Here is a 16956-nt window from a genome sequence, read left to right on the forward strand (position 1 = left end):
AATGGCGTGTCACAAATCTAGAGGATCATCATTTAGCCTGGAGAAATAGTTTGCTGCTTTATAAGAAAGCCCTCCGCAAAGCCAGAACATCTTACTATTCATCACTGATTGAAGAAAATAAGAACAACCCCAGGTTTCTCTTCAGCACTGTAGCCAGGCTGACAAAAAGTCAGAGCTCTTTTGAGCCAACCATCCCTTTAACGTTAACTAGTAATGACTTCATGAACTTCTTCACAAATAAAATTTTTATCGTTAGAGAAAAAATTACCAATAATCATCCCACAGATGTAATATTATCTACAGCTACTCTTAGTATCATTGATGTTAAGTTAATGCTTTATTGGCCATATGCAGGTTGCATATGGCCCCCCCCCCCCCCGACTTACACACACAACAAAGACATCACATGGGAATACAGTCGGAGATCGGCAGCGTTGCAGAGAATAACACAGAAAAATTACACAACAATGGGAAAAGTACAAGAGGAAAAAAAGAGACCTCTTCTCACGCTGGGCACTGTTAGATTATAATATTATTTTATGCCATGTTATACCCCTAATTAAAGATTGTGAATTATTATGTAGTTTTAGTTTGCATTATTCTCCTGAATTAGAAGAAGCTGATAACTATTGCATTAGTTAAACTGATTTGCATTAAATTAGACTGCTGATTTATTGTGGATGAATGATATTGTTTTATGATGTTACAAGAAAATACTGTTTGCAGAAAGTCATCGCCTTATTTGTCTGATTAGAAGAGAACGGAACATGCTAGAGTTTTCTGCCCCATCTCAGCAGGAGCAGATAAACGGGAAGCCAAGGTCGTAGCTTAGGCGCCATGTGAGAGAAAGAATGTGAATGTTTAGGCTTTTATGATAAGGTGGGAGAACCAGAGGCTATAAGAGTTTGAGCAATGCTCCACCATTTTGAGATCTGAGGCTGTCTGCATACAGTGTCCATCTCCCACGCGTGTGATCATTAAAATCATCGTTTGACTTAACCCGGCCGGACCAGTGTTGTTATTTTGGTTTTTTCTCTTGTCTCCATCCCCAATTTTGAACTGGTAACAGCACCTATGGGAGGACAGCATGAGAACAGGAAACAAAAAAACTCCTCTACACAGAGAGCACATTAATGTCCACATCACAACATTAGAGCACGTGACAAGCCACAGGGGTTGGATAGGGGGGTGGGGGGTAATCCGAAGGAACACAGCAGTCGTCCTACACAGCGCTACCATTTCAGCGCGGCACGCAGACCCGCAGTCTTCCCCCGCAGGAAACAAGCATCGAAGGCGTTTGGAAAGGGAGGGGGATGAGTGCGTGCTTATCAGTGTAAGTGTGTCCAGAGTTCAGCTGAGACAGTGTCCTTTGCTCTATCAGGCTAAGTAAACAGTGACACTGACACTGGTCTCTCGATCTCCCGTTGGAGATAACTTTTTTGTTAAGTTAAGGCCTGATCCTTCTGAAATTCATAGCCAGTGCTCGGAAAAAGCACAGTGTATCCAGGAAACACACTATATGCTGCAATAAATGCAGTGCCCAAGTGTCCCCTCGCCTAACTTTTGTGCCAGTACGCCTAAATTTTTCAAGTTAGGCGTACCGGTGCGCCCATGTCAAAAAGTTAGTCTAGAGTAGTGATGGGACGTTCTGTATCGAGGCTTCGGAGCGTGTGTCGAGTAATGGAGGGGGCGTTTCCGCGAAGCGCGTATCGAGGCTTGCTTCATTTATGGGAGGAGCTGAAAATGATGACGTCCGAAGCCTCGCTGCCCGGCTGTACCACGTGACTGGTTCATGAAGTGGTTCGAACTTTGCCGCGAGATATGACAGCGATATAAAGCCCTCAGACTTCATTCAAAATGTGGGTGTTTGATGGAGAGTTGCGGTTAGTGAGAGTTTGGAGACCGTTTGGAGGTTTATGAGAGTGAGGAGAGAAAGTCAGGAGAGAATGGAGCCAGCTAAGAAGAGGAGGATGTCCTCCCCTGTGTGGGAACATTTTGATCTTATTCCTCCCAACAAGGTATGTAAATTTCTACAGAAGATGTATTTTCATGATACTGATGGTGCAATACAATTTATGTTGAGCTGTCTTGACTTTTGTACAAGGTGAAGTGTTTTCTATGTGCCAGGGAGCTGGGATATAACAACAACAACACCTTATCCATGCTTAGGCACTACAGAGCTTTGCCTGAGAATAAGGGGGACACCGATTGTGGAGCAAGACCAGGTGAGCCATCAAATGCAATGATAATATAGGATGCAGTAATGTTACTAAATGATATAACAATATTATACAACTGTTATAAGTTACGTATGTGATATTTATATTTGTGCTTTATCTTTATTGTCTTTCCTCAGGAGAACAATCTCAAATAGATGAAGACCTGGTCAGCATGGTGATTGAGGACTCCCAGCTATTTAGCATTGTGGAGGACAAAGGATTCAAAAGATTTGTTAAATCATTAAATCCTAGCTATGTTCTCCCCACTAAAAAGGTCATAAAAGCAGTGAAAATTTAGTTTTTACAGAATAAAATGTGAACAGGCAGTGTGTAGCTGTCCATACCTCAACGTTACAAAAGCACAACTACTGTCCACACCCCAACCACACCTCACCTCACAGTAAATGATCGTTTCCATTTCAAGCATTTCCAAATAATCATTTTCCATACTGCCACTATAAATATACACAGTATACTGCCATCACTACAATATACATGTTTTACACACTCCTTTTGTTGTTGACATTTACAGGCTGTGTGCAAAATGCCACACTCTTCAAATTCATGCCAGCTATTATTTTTACGTCCAGTAGGTGTCCTGCTAGAGCAAATGAAGCTTCATGAAGCTTCGCGTTGGGGTGAACCAATTGGATGAAAAGCTTCAGTGCTTCATGGGGCTTCATCTGCCCATCACTAGTCTAGAGCCCTGCTCACAGTAAAGTTAGCTCGGTGCTTACCTTTAGATGAGCCCACAAACCGAGAGAAACTCCGTGATGAAGCTTTGGCTACGTCCACACGTACACGGGTATTTTGAAAACGGAGATTTCAAAATAGTCAAAACGGACTTTTCGAAAGTATCCACCCTGGCAGGCGTTTTTCAGTGACCGAAAACGCCGTTTACGTGTGGACGAAAGGTGCAAACGCATAGAAAAACCTGCGTTTTCAAAAATACCCAGGAAACAGATGAGGGAAACGTTTGTAGTGATGGTCCGCTTGAAGCTGATGCTCCGGTGCGTGTGTCAAAAAATCAACACACTGCTTCAGAAGCTCCGTGTCGAAGCTTGATTCGTTTGGCCAAAGTCACGTGATCAGTGACGTCCGAAGCTTTGTTTAGAACGTGACTACTTCGGGGTCTCATTCAATGGTTTATAAGGAAGTGAATAATTCGCAGGATTTGTGGTGTTTTGATGGTGACAGGTAGCAAACCACTGATATTTCTACTGAGAGACATGGAGCCAGCGAGGAGGAGAGGAGGTTCTGTTGTGTGGGAGTATTTTGAGTAGATTTTGGTCATTCGGGTGGGTTTTCCAGCTTTGTGTTCTGGCTGTTTGCTTTTGTTTTGTGCGTGTTTATTTTATCTGAAAACGGGAAAAACTCAAAATGCCAAAAATCTGTTTTTCATAATATAAATATCATCAAATATCTTTAGAAAAACTTCCATTTGACTCGTTACATTTAATGTTAAAATATATATATTTTATTTTTCAATTAATCTTAAAATGTTAGTCTGCCAAATGTGCAGCAATTTCATGTATTTATTCTCTTTAGCTGAGTTTGTGGGGCCCAGGTAGACTGTATAACTGCATCTCTACCAGTTTCTCTGCACTCCAGCCTCTTCTGTTCCACGTGAAGGGATTTTCCTTAATGCAGGAGAAATTATCTCCACGAAAAGGAACAGTTTCGGCCATCGCACAGTGGAACAAATTCTCTTCTTAAATAAAAATGAAAAAGGGTTACCTTAAATGCATCATGTTTTTAGTTTGCAAGTTCATAAGCACTTTCCCTTTCACAATCAATTCTACCCCCAGGTCAGAAATATTTATAGGAAAATTTCCCTAATATAATATTATTGATAAATACACCCATCTTGCGATTAATTTCACAAGTGGATGGAGGCAGGACCTCACAGCAGAAGCATACTCCATAATGTGTTGTACATTATTATATGTATATTGTATGTAACGTGGTGTTTTCCAATTATTCTATTTACCAACATCAAGAAGTGAAAAGCAAAGAAAGACCACAAACTGGTGCATGTTTAAACAAGGAAAATTTGCTGGTCGAAATTATTTATTAAACAAATAAATCACATTTTTAACTCCAAAAAATAAACGTTCAAAGCAACACAACGGTGGCCCAATAGCAGACAGAATTCCACTCTGTAGAGTGAGTGGGCAATCATAATGAAGCAGTTGGTTTTATTTTGTGGATTCAAGCTGCTCTTCATATTTTTGGCCACCAGATGTCACCAGAGAGGACCGTGTTGAAAAGCTTCGAGTAATGAACCGTTTTTCAATACAAGCCTCAGTGCTTCAGAAAGCTTCATTTGGCCATCACTCAAGGGCGTAAATTTGGCATGGACGGAAGGGACATGTCCCCACCAATAATTTGATCTCTTCGAGTAAAGAAAAACAAGCCCGATAGTAAGAAAAAAATGATCTGTCAGCGTCTCGGTGCAGAAAGAGTTAAATTATGTTCTCTACTGGAGTCCTACGTCATGTGACAAATATGGCCAATGTGATTGGATGAGCCTTTCAGGGAGCTCTGTTTAGTTTCAGCAGCGGCAAACCTGCGCTGCCAGGAGGAGAGGAGGATGGCAGCGCAAAGGAAGAACCTGGATATAAGAAATTGTTTTTCAAAGAAACCTGTAAGTCACGTAAAGTCAAGTTCACTCATATAATGTGTCCGTCACAATCAGTGGCGTGTCTAGAAAATTTTTGTTGGGGGGGCCAGGTAGGGGCACAGATTTGGAGAAGGGTGGCAGATTTAATTGGCAGATAATGTTTTAAAAAAAAATTCTACCAACCCTTAACCATAATTCAATAATCCTATAAACCTAATAACCAAATGCACTTTTAACTCTTATTAGAATGAGATTTTAACCACTACGGTGCAAAGTTTTTAGATACTGCGTTGATAAAGTACAAGAGATACAATCAGTGCTTTGTCAGTGTTTACTCAGCAGTCAAGGACAACAATATTTGCATAGTATTTTTACTGACATATAGTGCACATATGTTTTGGGCAAAAACATTTTTGAAAATTAAAATACGAACATTTGTAACAAACAATTGACAAATTAGCCAATGCCAATGCAAAACTTTATCTGCCTGTTAAAAAAAGAAGATAATCTTCTCACAAACTGGTGTTTGATTTTGAAACAGGAAAAAAGTGGGGAAACAAATGAAAAGACTAACATTTGAATGAAACCTGAAAGCAAGTAAATACTTTCTATGCTGCCTTATCGTAAACTTTGGTAATATTGATCAAGAACAACACTGGCTGATGATAAAATACAGTCAGCTGGCATGGTGACACTGCCAGTATTAACCTGCAGGGCTGGACTGGGACAAAAAAATTGGGCATTTTTACTACAGACCGACCCACCAGGTAGTAAAGCCATAAAGACTTTGACTGAAAACAAACCCTGTTGTGACAGTGATGTACAGTCTTGTTGGTATATGTATGATTTCTATACATTTTACGTCAGATAAAAACTTTGGTTGTAAGATTTAGATAATTATTTAATAAAAACTAGGTATTTTAAATGAGAATAAGAAAGAAAAGTATTTCTTTGTGCCCACCTTTCCCTGTTAATGCCCTACCTGGCCCCCTGGCAAAACTTTGCTAGACCCGCCCCTGCACAGTTACCAGCTGTCAGCTACATAAAAAAGGATCCTGGTGTTATTTGTCTCTCAGAAACAGTTCATAACTTCCCTTCAACTCATTCATGTCACCTAAAAGGTAAACCTGTTTCTCCATCACCTGTTCAGCTCTGATGGTTCAGTAAGGACATCTCCTGGTTTCATGTTTCCCTCTCACCACATATCTAAACAGACATCATGACCAGCAGCTTTACAGCTGTGGCTCCAGCAAACATCAGCTGATACTAGAAATTAATATTAAATAAATTCTAACAACAGCTGATCAAGCTTAAACGTGCTGCTGTTGTTTAGCGCAACATCTGCTGGTTTCCTCTTTCTGGCGCAAAGTGGGCGATAAACAAGAGAGAAAAGCCGATCAGCTGATCATTGATCAGTTTCATGATTGAAGTAGCAACAGGAGAGGGAGGGGGAGAGAATGAGAGAAGAGGCAGCTGTGCAGCATAAAGACAGAATAAATCCAGCTTTGTGTCTTTTTTCCATTCTAGCTAAAGTCCGGGACAAACTGCGTCTCTTCTCAGCTCAATACGAAACGTGTAATATTTTCTCTGAATGAGGGACCATTCCATTTTTTTAAGGAGCCGTTGGCAACTCTACTAACTAACCTTATGAATAAAATAAAGTTCACTATCAGTAACATCATAGCACCCACCCAGCTGTATAAAAACTCCGTCAAGCTGGCTAGAACGCAGTATGAGTTATTGCAACTGACAGTAAAAAGTCAGCAACATGAAAATAAACTCCACCTAAACTTGGTTTATATCTGACCCAGATAGACTGCAGGTCATAACTTCTTACCTGAAGTTCAGTTCACCTGACACTCGGACTGGTGGCTGCTTCGGGTCTCTCCTCCTGCCTCCCCTTCCCTCATCCACCTGTTGCCTCTGTGGAAGCCCCGTCATAGCCACCACCAAACAACGGAGTTATTTCTACACATCGACCTGCATCTGGCCAATCCACCACCTCTCATTGTTCATGCCGTTACAAAAAAAATAAAAAATAAGTCACTGGGGATATGCCCGGTATGCCCGATGGCCAGTCCAGCTATGTTAACCTGCAACCAAATCTGCAGCTCCATACAGCAATGTTATGACTTAGATTATATCTTATAACGCATAACTCTTATGTTAGCTGCCCTCAGTAGCATACTGTCTGAAATATTCCACAGCTGCAATAATTCTTTAAGTGTTATTTTTTTCCTTGGTATTCTAATTTCACCGAAGTTTACTAAACTCAACAAACTTGATATTACTTACCGGGACATTTATTCTGTCCTCATTTTCTTTCACCGAAAAATTGTTTCCTGCAGTGCCATCTTTGGCGCTTGGCTCTCCTACCTTTGCTAACGTGATGCGCATAGCGCAGAAGCGATGCTGCATTCACTTACACTCGGATATCTGAGCGTCACCGTGAAAACATAATCGGACATTTGATATTTGATTGAATTTTATTGTTTTGCCTTTGGGGTGGCACCTGGGGTGGCCAGTCTGGTTTGGGGGGTGGCCTGTGCCCCCCCAGGCCACCCCGCTGGACACGCCATTGGTCACAATAACATTACAGGCTACGCTAGGCCATACATGCCAACACTCACGATTTTTCCGAGAAATCCCGAATTTCAGTGCCCCTCCCGATAATCTCCCGGGGCGACCATTCTCCCCCCAATTTCTCCTGATTTTCCACCCGGACAACAAAACTGAAAACCATATCGCAGACCGGCCCAGCCAATTCCAGTTTCCAACAATGGCTACTATTACTGCAGCTACTTAGTTTTAATATTACTCTTATTTCTCTTTCTGGGTCGCAAAATAAACTTTTAACACATTTTCAGGCGAGAATGTAGCTGTGTAAACGTTAAATAACATAAACATGTTATTGTTTGGCCTTTTTCAGTGCTTTAGTTGTGTTTTATTTGTTGGTGAGTAAAGCGTTTTGTCTGAGACTAAAGTTATTAGATTAAATTAGATTAAATAAAACTTTATTAATCCCTCGGGAGGATTCCTCCGTGTTGGAGGTTCCATTTTTTAGGGCAGAAATACCGTGGTAACTCGCATATCTCACGGAGGAATAAACCACACACACGTTGTTAGAGTTTTACATCAGAGGCACACGCCTTCCTCTGTGCCATCATTTATTGCACACACACTTCCGTATTTATACCTTTCAGATTAAGAACACATACATATATGATAGGGCAACTGTAACTGTCCCTGAGACAGTTAAAATAAAGTTGGTTATTTTGTGTTTCTGTGATAGATTCATGCTTAATTTAGTTCATTTATTTATAAGATAAGATGATAAAAGTGTAACATCAATTAAAAAACATGTCTAAAATATGTGATTACAAAATATGGGTTTGTTAAATATGTAAAGTGCTGTTAAGTTTGTATGAGGTAAAGTTTGTAATTGTCACATGACCAGAGTTTGGTTGAGAGCACAACCACGGCATTGTGGAGCTAGCATGGATACGTGGCTACAGATGCATCTACAGCCTCAGCGTTAATGTTATTCTGCATGTGGTCCAAGAGGCGCACACGGTATGGTTTCATGTATATTGTTTGTATAATGTTGCATACGTGTTCTACACTGGTAATGAGAGGACATTTTTGTGATATCCATTATTGTGCATTTTTTCTGTTCTGCTTGCACAAGACTGTTTATGGACATTTATGTTGTAAACTTTGTGTTTCTTCAGTTTTCACGGTGTCTGAAGACAATAAGAGTGAGAGAGAGAGAGAAATAAATTTCCGAAGACATCAGTATGATGCGTGGCCATTCTTTGTTGGACCCCTGTAGTTACAGTGAAAACGTACCGCCAACGTGGCTGGAAGTTCGACGTTAGAAGCAATGCATGTTCCAGAATGCACACAGCAAGAACTGTAAAATCCCTGGTGGTCTTCAAGGAAAAGATAACAGCTCTTCAGTCAGCGCCAGGTTGGGCTGTGATATATCCACAACTTCATGGAGAGGTTTGGAGTTTGGAGAGGTCTATTAAAATAATAATTTATTTTGTTTAAGAAAGGTACTGAGTTAAAGGTAACCAACCTGTCATTATAGCCAAAGTGTTCCCTTTTATTTTACAAGTGGTGTTGTTTAAAGTGTTCTAAAAATGTTTAAGAGTTCAACTTAAAAGAAGAATAACAAGGGGTGTAGTTAAGCAAATTGTTGCAAGAATCAGATTGTACTGAGAATTGTATATTTGCCAGGATCGCATGTACATATAGCAACAACTTGTTTATGCAGCAGGTTTGCTGAAACATGCACAATGTCAGTAAACACAGAAAAATCACAAATTGAAGAATGCAGAGAACAAATTGATTCCCTTAAGGAAGAGCTAAGTAGATTGAATGAACAATTGAAATTACAGACTGATGATGTTGAAAGGGAGAAATTGGAGTTACTGATAGGTGCTATTCATGATAAAATAGAAATCCAGCTGATAATGTTGAAGAAGCCTGCCTCTAATACTTCAAGACTAGAGCCCAGGAAATCCTCAAGGGAGCGAAAGTTAACGCCCAAAATGCTAGAACTCAAGCAACAAGAGTTCTCTCAGGAGAGTAAATTTATCAAACTATATGAAAGCTGGAAAGAACAAGTTAAAGCTACACGTTCCAAACTTAAAGATGAGTGCTCTGACCAGGAATTAGCTGACATGATGGATACTGTCGAAGGGCTAGAGTCACAAGTGAAAAATACATACGAAGATATGAGATCGCAGTCAGCCCCTTCTACTGAGACTAGAAGAAAAATTGATTCCTGCACAGCAGTAACAGCGGACTTGATGAGAATACTTAAAGTACGTATGAGTGAAGTGGGGCAAGAAGAGTTTGATGCTAAGGCAGAAAATGCGAGACTTCACATGGTGCTAGACAGAGAATATGCTCAGTCAATATTTGGGACTACAATCTCCCGACCTTCTGTACGTAGCTGCCGCTCAAGCTGTCTATCGGAGCAGCAAAGCATCAATGTAAAAAAGGCAGAGTGCGCTGCACAGCTTGCCGCGAAGCAGGCTGAGATAGAGATGGAGGAGGCTATTGCTACACAAAGGCAAGAGCTTAAAAGACTAGAAAATCAGCGAGATCTTCAGGTAATAACTGCAAAGCTAAAGGCTTATTCTCAAGCAGATTCAAGTGAAGCCTGTGGAGAAGACAAAAGCGCACACAGTGCGGTAGTCAGTTGTCCTCCATTAGCTCCTGAAGAAATCATACCAGAGCAAACCTACAAGAATAATAACAATAAACAACCAAACAACAATGAGTCATTGTTAATGCAAGCCTTGAATGACACAGTGGTCCTCACCAGACTTCCTGCACCTGAGCCCCCAGTCTTCTCAGGGGACCCACTTAAGTTCTTAGAGTGGAGCACTAGTTTCAAAGCTTTGATAGAGCGGCGATGCACAAATCCAGCTGACAGGTTGTTCTACCTACGCAAATACATCAGTGGAGAAGCACGGTCTGTATTGGAGGGAAGCTTTTACAGAAAGGATGACGAAGCATATGACCAAGCTTGGGAAGCTTTGAATGCTCGGTATGGCCACCCCTTTATAATTCAGCGTGCATTTAGGGAAAAACTGAACAACTGGCCAAAGATTGGTTCAAGAGAGTCGCTTAAACTGAGACAATTCAGTGATTTTCTGACAGCCTGCAGCAATGCTATGCCATACATCAAAGAACTGCAGGCGTTAAATGACTGTGAAGAGAATCAAAAATTGCTCCAAAAACCTCCTGACTGGGTGACTTCTCGTTGGAATCGTCGCGTCACAGTGCAGTTACAGCAAAAAGAAGAATATCCAAGCTTCAAACAATTTGCTGATTTTGTTGCACAAGAAACGGAAGTTGCATGCAATCCTGTAACATCATTTCATGCCTTGAAACACACTGAAGAAAGGTCAGCTAGAGACATAAAGCGTCCAAAGGCTAATGCATACATCACAAATGTGAAAGCATCAGAGAGAACAACCACAGGATACAGCGGAGTGGAGAACAATTCAAATGAGCCTGATATAGAAAGAAAAGCAAATGCTTTGCCATCAAACTCAGTCACATGTATTTGCTGTGGAGAAAGCCATTCTATTCACAAATGCCAGACCTTTGCTAAAATGTCCGTGGAGAACAAAAGAAAGTTCATACTTGACAATAACCTGTGCTTTGGTTGTCTCAGAAGAGGACACAATTCAAAAGACTGTAAGCGTAAGGCGACTTGCGGGGTTTGTAAAAAACATCATCCAACAGCTCTTCACGAAGACCGTCCAAAGACTCCAGTGAACACATCATCACATAGAATGCAGGCAGAAGAAAACATATCTGCACTTTCTTGTTGCATGGACAGAGGAGATGGTGGGAGCACATCCATGATCGTGCCTGTGTGGGTTTCTTCAACCACCACTCCAGAGAGAGAGACCTTAGTGTATGCTCTATTAGATACACAGAGTAGCAACACTTTTGTAGATCAAGGGATATGTGAGGAGATGGGGATGAGTTTAGAGCCAGTGAAGTTAAAGCTAACCACTATGATGGGAAGAGATTCCATTGTTCAGAGCGAAAGAGTTAGTGGGCTCAGAGTTAGAGGGTTTTCCTCCAAAAGCTTTATCAACTTGCCACTTGCCTATACCAGAGACTTCATCCCACTTGAACGTTCACACATTCCCACCTCTGAAACTGCCAAAAGATGGGAACATCTAATCAGAATAGCACAGGAGATGCCTGAGTTAATGGATTGCAAGGTCAGGCTGTTAATAGGCTACGACTGTCCTAGAGCACTGGCACCACGGCAAGTAATCGCGGGAGGTGACGAAGAGCCATATGCAATCAAGACAGACCTGGGCTGGAGCATTGTTGGCAGTTCACAAAAAATGGCAACATCAGCAGAAGTGACAGGCCTGTGCCATCGCTTATCTGTTAAGGAACTTCCACCCTTGACACCAGCCACCATCATCAGAGTGCTTGAGTCAGACTTCAAAGACACAGCTCCTGGAGAAAAGAGCATATCACAAGATGACATACAGTTCATGCAACTGCTAAATGAGAAAATACACCAGAATGCTGATGGGCACCTAGAGATGCCACTTCCCTTTAAGGCACGCCCTCAGCTGCCAGAAAATAAGCGTCTGGCTCTGGTGCGACTTAAGCACCTGAAAGGGAAGTTTGAGAAAAATCCCAAATTTAAGGACGATTATGTAAGGTTCATGGACAATGTCTTCAAGGAAGGTGATGCTGAAAGAGCTGAAGATGATCCCAGAGAAGGAAATATGTGGTATATTCCACATCAAGGCGTCTATCACCCGAGAAAACCGGAAAAAATCAGGGTTGTGTTTGACTGCTCTGCAAAGTACAGTGGCACAGCTCTGAATATTGCATCAAGTCTATACAGATGTTTAGAGACATAATGCAAAGCATGTTTGTTTCTTATGGCTTACAAATGTGTTTGCCTTTAACATAATTTACATTTCATTTATACAGTTTCACAGACAAAACAATAAAATAGGTTTCCTGAACTGTTCTTCATGGCCCAAATTTTGAATCCTTTTGAGGGTGATGCATTATCCAAGAAGGTGGGCAATTTGTTCATTGATCTCTGACCCTCGCTGACTATGACGCCTCCTAATTCTGCTTCCAGCCTTGCTGATTAATTTGGTCTTCCTTTTGGCATCCCTGTCACTGATGCTGTCACCAGTTGTACACAACATCTCTGTTTGTCCACCACTCTAATCTGTAATTCAGGTGAACCCAGAATTACATGTATCTTTGTAATGTTTCAAAAAATATACACTATATGTTGATGGGCATTGTCACACTTTTCTTTCCTTTATAAGTAAGAATCTCTATGGTTTTAATGACAATTCATATACAGATTGTGGAGGACATTTAATTCAACACTCTAAAAAGTTCCTCATCTGCAGACTATAGTACAATTTCAGCCCACCGTTAATAAACCCATCCAATGCAGGGTTATCAGAGAAATTGTGCAAATGTTATGTTTTTATGTACTGGTAATCTATTTATTATTTATCATGATTCCTGCTCTGATGATTACGTTCTTCTACTTCTGTAATTTTAATAGATAAAGGATGTTGAACATTAAGCTCCAAACAGGATGAGTGAGGAAGACCACAGAGGAGAATCATGGATGTAGTAAAAGAATACATGCAGTTGTTTTTTTTTCATGGTGGAGGAGCAACTTCTGATACTATCTTAAAGAAAAAACACATCAAATTGAAGAGTAAAAATAATGACAACAATATGTCTACATGTTTTTTATTAATTCCTTAAAGTAAATGCAGTCTTGTCATGGTCAGAGTTGCCCACTCATATTTAACTAATTCAAATACAATTACTGCATATCAATGCTTATGTTCTAATAAAAGGCATTGTTTAATACTTCTTCCATGACAACCCAAATAAATCAATGATAGGGAAACGGGAAGATTAGTCATCAGGCAAGGTTTACTGTTCATTTACCATGCCCTGATAACAGTAAGCTTAACAAAAGAAAAATGTTGGGGACGAGAACCAGGCGGCTGAGCCAGATCAAAGACATTACTAAAACAAAAAGACGCCAACAGCTTCCCTAAAGTGGAAATAAAATAATATGCAAAACAAAAGGCCTGTGTACCTGCTTGACACATAAGATCAGTCACAGGACACAAAAGTGTCATCACCTGCCTAACCCAGTGTTTTTAACACTTAAAGCTCAGTTGAATGTGTTTGGGGTACCCCGATCTTATCTGTCCAGCCTCACACCCAAACACTCTGTTCACACACATAGACACCTACTAACAAAAGTTCAAAGACAGTCTGAAGCCAACCTGCTGGCCTGGGAGCTGGTTTTTTGAAATTATCCCAGGCAAGCGATTGGTCTACTGTTCCCCAGATCAGCCAATAGAGACGTGCCAATTACCTTTGTATTGAGTGTATTGAGTATTGAATGAGGCTTGACACCTGAAAGACAAGAGTAAGAGAAAACAAAGAGCTGGGTACCATGGCATGTAACAGATGTTGTTCCATGCTCATTTTTGATTGTCTCAGTAAATATGTTAACTGCAAAAACATTGAAAATCTAATTCAACTCACTTGTTTAATAGAAAATAATATTTTCCTTCTTGTTCGTTAATTTTCACGTCACTCTAAGTAATAGTAGTCTTAGAAGTATAAAAACAACTTTCAATTCTCATAATTTATATGAAAGTCTTTAATCACATCTTTTACAATATATTTTAAGCAATATGCTTTTGCCTTTTTCTCTGACACTCATTGTCTTTAACATTAATATTATGAATTACCTATACAATATCTTGCCTTTTGATTACAGGTTTCATAATTTTTTTTTCATACTGTAACTCGTAGAAATATTTCTGCCAATACTATTTTGATTATATTTTATACATGAAATAACAAGGTCGTACATTGCCTTAACATTTTTTAGTTTTTGCTTCATTATTAGAATTAAATTAGTATTATTTGTTAATTCAATGCAAACTGATGTGTGGGACAAGAGCCACATGACATAGAGCCAACCCACTTTTGATCTTTCGGTATTTATTGAGGTGTTGCGTCGCACGGACAGATAACGTAGCTTTCATTGCGACAGGAAACGTTTATATGTGGTTACGCTGTCATTACATATAATTATTATTAGTACACTGAACTTTTCATCGAGGCCTACGTGGACTAAAATTTTTGGTTTACCCACCAACAATAAAATGGAAAGGTGAGTAATTAACACTACAAATGGGACTATTAACAAGAAACGAGCACATTCTAGCCACTTAATGCCAGTTATTTTCCTCAGTCTAATTAGAGAAAATTGTTTTAGATTGTTTGCGCTTTGTGTATAGTCTTCGTCCAGAAATGTGTCTAAAATCATAATTTTTAGAATTTGAAAACCTCAATAATATTGATATACTAACCAATAGAGAGCATATATAGAGATATAGCATATACCGAAGATTAGATTTTGTACTCTTAGGCGTACATTTAAAAGTAACACCCTCCAGTTAAGCTTAGTGAAAACTGCTCAGTCCTTTGACTTTTGATGTTGTATCTTTTCCAAAATATATATATTCATTGAGAAAAAGAAGTGATAACACATTCAGATAATTGAAAAATACGTAACATTTTGTAGTACGAAGAAATACGTTAAAACAAAATCAATGTTTGGTTGCATTACTTGTAAAAAAAAACACAAACATAATAAGTAACACTGTTCACCATGATAAATAACTCATCTTACAAAAATGTTTTTGTCACGTAAGGTCATAAATTCTCTTTTAAGCAAAGATTTGCACTGGGTATTACCAGAATTTAATCTTTCATTGGCTTGACACAATGACTCTTTCAAGTCATGGTGATTGTGATAATGATTGTAAAGTCCGTTCAGAGCAACGGTCTTTGTACTATATGTGTCTTTTTCTGTGTGACTTTTATCTTTCATTATTATATAAATGTGATGTATGTTATGTTCACAAAGTGAATACTTCAAAATGAGGAGGACATGCTACAACAAAACAGACTGGGTGAATGTGAGACTTCGAGGAGGAGTACTGACACATCCATTTCAACGGGATGGTTCTAGCTGCGGAGTAATGGTCACCATGGTATGGTACAACATTAACGCAATAATATTTTTCTGTGAAATTAGATAAGAAGATGGGGTGGGGGAAGTTAAAACAATCTTAAAAGGTTAAATTGTGTAAACAGGAAGTGTAACATTTGCAGATGTTTTCAATTAATTGTTTTTGTTGTTTTTTTTTTTATTTCAGATGGCCAAAGAAGTAATGGAAGCCATCCATCCATCCATCCATCCGCTTCCGCTTATCCTTTTTCAGGGTCGCGGGGGGCACTGGAGCCTATCCCAGCTGTCATGGGGCGAGAGGCGGGGTACACCCCGGACAGGTCGCCAGTCTGTCGCAGGGCTAACACACAGAGATTTTTGACGACAAAAAAAGAGATGGCCCAGGCACGAAGGACATTTGCACAGACAATACTTGAGGCCTCTGGTGTGTAATATCTTCTTCAAATGGACATATTTATTTGTGTCAAACTGATGAACACTAACATATATATATATATTATGTTTTAGTATTTGACAGTGACAACAACTGTGCCATGTGTGCAACAGTGAAACCACCTAATCCAGGACCCTCCATCATTGACTGGGTATAGTATTTTTAAAAATTGTTTTATGTTATCTTCCAAAAAATATTTGACTCTGTGTCTTTAATGATTGTAATTGATTAAAACATAGAATTATTTATGTAATGTGTTTATGAAAGTTCATATGTTTTTGTTTACAGATCCAGTGTGATAATTGCAACCGCTGGTTCCATTCTGAATGCCTGGACATGACAAATGAACAGCTCAGCAGTGCTCAGAAGACAGAGTGGAAGTGTGTGCTTTGTGTAACCTAATTCCACATGCGGTGAAAGCTACTTGAATAATCTGCTTATAGTTGTTATTGGTGTTTTGAGGAACACATGTGTAAAACACAATGTGTATAACATTCTTGCTTTGTGCACGTACTTCAAGTATTTCCTTTTTGATTTTTTGGGTTGATTTGTGTGATGACAGATAATGAATAACAATATATCTAAACTGTGTAGTAGTAATATGAGAAATCAGTAATCTGAGAAATGTAATTTCTCACCCTGACCGGTTGAGGCAGATGGCCCCGCCCCTCCCTGAGCCTGGTTCTGCCGGAGGTTTCTTCCTGTTAAAAGGGAGTTTTTCCTTCCCACTGTTGCTCATAGGGGGTCATATGATTGTTGGGTTTTTCTCTGTATGTATTATTGTAAGGTTTAACTTATTATGTAAGTGCCTTAAGTTGACTATTGTTGTGATTAAGCACTGAATAAATAATGTCTAAAACTGAAGTTGATACTTGAGGTGGTGTGTGAATGACATTTTGAAAAATTTAAATTGTGTGTGGAAAGACATTTCTTGTAGTTAAGCAAATACTTCAATGAACTCATTTTGTTTGGTAATGGAATAGGATTTAATTTTATCAGAAATCCGTACAGTAATTTTGGCTGTGGATCACAGGGTGCAGAGTGGGGGTCACCCAGAGTCATAATCCAGTGAGAT

The 16956-nt window shown here is 39.6% G+C and overlaps 1 protein-coding gene across 3 annotated transcripts in view; it reads right to left on the reverse strand.

Annotated features, from left to right (window-relative positions):
- The window catches only part of LOC309713968 (uncharacterized protein), a 138763-nt gene that overhangs the window by 14205 nt on the left and 107602 nt on the right, over nucleotides 1-16956 (reverse strand). The window contains exon 1 of one of the 3 annotated variants that reach the window (XR_014278762.1): nucleotides 2957-3285. The exons of 1 other annotated variant lie outside the window; for it this stretch is intronic. The gene's annotated coding sequence lies outside the window, so the exon portion shown is untranslated. Of the gene's footprint in view, nucleotides 1-2956; nucleotides 3298-16956 lie in introns of those variants that run through there. One more of the 3 variants, XM_082545974.1, reaches the window with a different exon arrangement.

This window comes from Aulonocara stuartgranti, assembly GCF_965226115.1.
Source record: "Aulonocara stuartgranti genome assembly, chromosome: 9".
Lineage (NCBI taxonomy): Eukaryota > Metazoa > Chordata > Actinopteri > Cichliformes > Cichlidae > Aulonocara > Aulonocara stuartgranti.